Below are 5,208 nucleotides of genomic sequence, written 5' to 3'. Positions count from 1 at the left end.
CTTCAGGAATCAATGGCTATCCAGTTTATGGGTCTTTCTATATCTGCCATTGAGGCTTTCCTGTGGGGGTCAAATTGTTGGAGCTGTTGATAAATCATTGTATAATATTCTGCAAATGTATTTTCATTTTTTTTAGGGCTGACCCTAGTCGACTGGTCGATTGTTTGGTCGATAGGCTCTTTTGTCGACAGAGATTTTTTTAGACTGAGATTTTTTTAGTCAAGCAGTTGCAAATACACTATATATACAAAAGTATGTGGACACCCCTTCAAATTAGTCGATTCAGCTGTTTCAGCCACAACCGTTGCTGACAGGTGTATAAAATCGAGCACACAGCCATGCAATTTCCATAGACAAACGTTGGCAGTAGAATGGCCTTACTGAAGCACTCGGTGACTTTAAACGTAGCACCGTCATAGGATGCCACCTTTCCAACAAGTCAGTTCGTCAAATTTCTGCCCTGCCAGAGCTGCCCCGGTCAACTGTAAGTGCTGTTATTGTGAAGTGGAAATGTCTAGGAGCAACAACGGCTGAACCGCGAAGTAGTAGGCCACACAAGCTCACAGAACTGGCTCGCCGAGTGCTGAAGCGCATTCCAAACTGCCTCTGGAAGCAACGTCAGCAGAATAACTGTTAGTCGGGAGCTTCATGAAATGGGTTTCCATGGCTGAGCAGCCGCACACAAGGCCCAGATCACCATGCTTAATGCCAAGTGTCGGCTGGAGTGGCGTAAAGCTCGCTGCCATTGGACTCTGGAGCAGTAGAAAGGCGTTCTCTGGAGTGATCAATCCGACGGACGAATCTGGGTTTAGCGGACGCCCGGAGAACACTACTTGCCCCAATGCATAGTGCCAACTGTAATGTTTGGTGGAGGAGGAATAATGGCCTGGGGCTGTTATTCATGGTTCGGTCCCCTTAGTTCCAGTGAAGGGAAATCTTAACGCTACAGCATACAGTGACATTCTGGATGATTCTGTGCTTCCAACTTTGTGGCAACAGTTTGGGGAAGGCCCTTTCCTGTTTCAGCATGACAATGCCCCTGTGCGTAAAGAGAAGTCCAAACAGAAATGGTTTGTCGAGATCGGTGTGGAAGAACTTGACTTGCCTGCACAGAGCCCTGACCTCAACCCCATCGAACACCTTTGGGATGAATTGGAAGGCCGACTGCGAGCCAGGCCTAATCGCCCAACGTCAGTGCCCGACTTCACTAAAGCTCTTGTGGCTGAATGGAAGCAAGTCCCCGCAGCAATGTTCCAACATCTAGTGGAAAGCCTTCCCAGAAGAGTGGAGGCTGTTATAGCAGCAAAGGGGGGACCAACTCCATATTAATGCCTCTGCTTGAAACATGTAGGTATTACAGACGCGGTTAGGGAGACGTTTTAAAATGTCAGTGAAGACTCTTGCCAGCTTGTCATTGCATGCTCTTGAGTACGCGTCCTGGTAATCTGTCTGTGAAGATTAACCTGTTTAACCCCTTCGAGTCAATTGAGGCAAATTTGCTTCAATCTAAGTAATTGAAGTAATCCATAGTACGAACATCTTAAAACAATTCCATATGTCAGTTTAGACCCCCTCCCCCAACGGCTTAGATTTACAGGGGTTAAAGGTCATACTCACATCGGCTAAGGAGAGAGTGATCATACAGTCGTCCGGAACAGCTGGTGCACAAGACTTTGTGGGTGCCACGGAGATGGCACAGTCCATCGCTCTAAGACATGTGATACATAAATTGTATATGGTTATATTATGTAAAAAAATAAATAATGCAACACTAATAAATCTAATATTATTTTATAACAAATGTACTTTCTCCCGCTTTGGATACTGTCGCTGTCCGCGGTTCTGAATGTAATTATATGCAGAAGCACAAAACACCACATCTGTAATTTTAGTCCCGTCTGAATCTGCCATGTCAGTCATTTTTACATGGCAGGAGAGTAACAATTCAAGCCAGAATAACCTACTGTTTTTTGGCGAACTCCAAGGTCCTCTGGTAATACTAGTCCCGTGTGAATCGACATCCCTGTGTTTTGAGAGAAATGAGTTTGACAGGTGTTGCTCACGGTTTGATCAAGAAAACAATAACTGATTTGATCAATTTAACGAAGTGCTGCTCATAGCCTACATATGAAGGGCCTGCAAGTATCAACTTTCACAGTGGATGATTTTGTTAATATGTTTTGTGCGTATTAATATTTCTAGCCTACAATCATCGATGTTACTACTAATGTGAAAACAAGACAAAATATTACTATTATTGCTCCCTTGACTGTCTTAAGACAATTGTCAAATAATTTAACAGATGTCAATTGTTGTACAGCTTCATGGGTACGCTCTGGGCATAACCTTTTATCTCAAATAAACAGTATTTCTGCTGTTGTGGGCCTTTAACCATCTGTCTGACTTTGTCGTTCACACAGAAGAGAGACGTGACTATCGTGGATCCTCTGGGGAGCCTCAACAACATCATGACGCTAAGGAGGCAGAGAAGAGTCCCTCCAGATCAGAACACCTCAAGAAACACCAGCGGAAACCCACAGGGAAGAAATCTCACTGCTGCTCTGACTGTGGGAAGAGTTATTCAAGATCAGATTCACTACAACTACACCTAAGAATACACACAGGAGAGAAATCTCACTGCTGCTCTGACTGTGGGAAGAGATTCACCTCTTCAGCAGACCTTAAAAAACATCTGAGAATCCATACAGGAGAGAAACCTTATAGCTGTGATCAATGTGGGAAGAGTTTTACTCACTCAAGCTGCCTAAAAGAACATTTGAAAACGCACACTGGAGAGAAACCTTATAGCTGTGATCAATGTGGGAAGAGTTTTAGTGCATCAAGCAACCTGATGGCACATTTGAGAACGCACACTGGAGAGAAACCTTATAGCTGTGATCAATGTGGGAAGAATTTTAGTCGATCAAGCATCCTGGTGGTACATTTGAGAACGCACACTGGAGAGAAACCTTATAGCTGTGATCAATGTGGGAAGAGTTTTAGTGATTCAAGCAGCCTGAAGGTACATCAGAGAAGACACACCGGAGAGAAACCTTTCCACTGCTCTGACTGTGGAAAGAGTTTTGTTTCATCAGGGTGTTTAAAATCACACCAGAGAACACACACAGTAGAGAAATCTCACTGCTGCTCTGACTGTGGGAAGAGTTTAAGTGATTCAAGGAACCTGATGGAACATTTGAGAACGCACACTGGAGAGAAACCTTATAGCTGTGATCAATGTGGGAAGAAATACGCTGGTAAAAGAACTCTGATTAAACATCAGAAAGTACATACATGAAGGAGTTGTTTCATGATATAAATTAAATAATGTCACAATGTTTTAACATTGTTGTATGAGTATTTTAATGAATTTCACAATGTAGAACCATTTACATTTTACATTTTTAGTCATTTAGCAGACGCTCTTATCCAGAGGATGAATGATAGATATCAAGCTAGCCAGTTGATAGTAAAGTAGGATGAATGATGCAGATAGCTAGTTGATAGTAAAGTAGGATGAATGATGCAGCTGGCCAGTTGATAGTAAAGTAGGATGAATGATGCAGCTGGCCAGTTGATAGTAAAGTAGGATGAATGATACAGCTGGCCAGTTGATATTAAAGTAGGATGAATGATTCAGCTGGCCAGTTGATAGTAAAGTAGGATGAATGATAGATACAGCTGGCCAGTTGATAGTAAAGTAGGATGAATGATGCAGCTGGCCAGTTGATAGTAAAGTAGGATGAATGATAGATACAGCTAGCCAGTTGATAGTAAAGTAGGATGAATGATAGATACAGCTTGCCAGTTGATAGTAAAGTAGGATGAATGATGCAGCTAGCCAGTTGATAGTAAAGTTGGATGAATGATGCAGCTGGCCAGTTGATCGTAAAGTAGCATGAATGATAGATGCAGCTAGCCGGTTGATAGTAAAGTAGGATGAATGATGCAGCTGGCCAGTTGATAGTAAAGTAGGATGAATGATACAGCTGGCCAGTTGATAGTAAAGTAGGATGAATGATGCAGCTGGCCAGTTGATAGCGAAGTAGGATGAATGATAGATGCAGCTAGCCAGTTGATACAGCTAGCCAGTTGATAGTAAAGTAGGATGAATGATAGATACAGCTAGCCAGTTGATAATAAAGTAGGATGAATGATAGATAAAGCTAGCCAGTTGATAGTAAAGTAGTATGAATGATAGATTCAGCTGGCCAGTTGATAGTAAAGTAGGATGAATGATGCAGCTAGCCAGTTGATAGTAAAGTCGGATGAATGATGCAGCTGGCCAGTTGATAGTAAAGTAGGATGAATGATATATACATGCTGGCCAGTTGATAGTAAAGTAGTATGAATGATGCAGCTAGCCAGTTGATAGTTAAGTAGGATGAATGATTCAGCTGGCCAGTTGATAGTAAAGTAGGATGAATGATATATACATGCTGGCCAGTTGATAGTAAAGTAGGATGAATGATGCAGCTAGCCATTTGATAGTAAAGTAGGATTAATGATGCAGCTGGCCAGTTGATAGTAAAGTAGGATGAATGATACAGCTGGCCAGTTGATAGTAAAGTAGGATGAATGATGCAGCTGGCCAGTTGATAGCGAAGTAGGATGAATGATGCAGCTGGCCAGTTGATAGTAAAGTAAGATAATGATAGATACAGCTAGCCAGTTGATTTTAAAGTAGGTTGAATGATACAGCTAGCCAGTTGATAGTAAAGTAGGATGAATTATGCAGCTGGCCAGTTGATAGCGAAGTAGGATGAATGATACAGCTAGCCAGTTGATAATAAAGTAGGATGAATGATAGATACAGCTAGCCAGTTGATAGTAAAGTAGTATGAATGATGCAGCTGGCCAGTGATAGTAAAGTAGGATGAATGATACAGCTAGCCAGTTGATAGTAAAGTAGGATCAATGATGCAGCTGACCAGTTGATAGCGAAGTAGGATGAATGATGCAGCTGGCCAGTTGATAGTAAAGTAGGATGAATGATATATACATGCTGGCCAGTTGATAGTAAAGTAGGATGAATGATGCAGCTAGCCAGTTGATAGTAAAGTAGAATGAATGATGCAGCTGGCCAGTTGATAGTAAAGTAGGATGAATGATACAGCTGGCCAGTGTATAGTAAAGTAGGATGAATGATAGATACAGCTGGCCAGTTGATAGTAAAGTAGGATGAATGATGCAGCTAGCCAGTTGATA

This window comes from Coregonus lavaretus (genome assembly GCF_964263955.1).
Source record: "Coregonus lavaretus genome assembly, contig: HAP1_SCAFFOLD_119, whole genome shotgun sequence".
NCBI lineage: Eukaryota > Metazoa > Chordata > Actinopteri > Salmoniformes > Salmonidae > Coregonus > Coregonus lavaretus.
The sequence above is the reverse complement of the archived record's forward strand: the minus strand, read 5'-3'. Positions refer to the sequence as shown.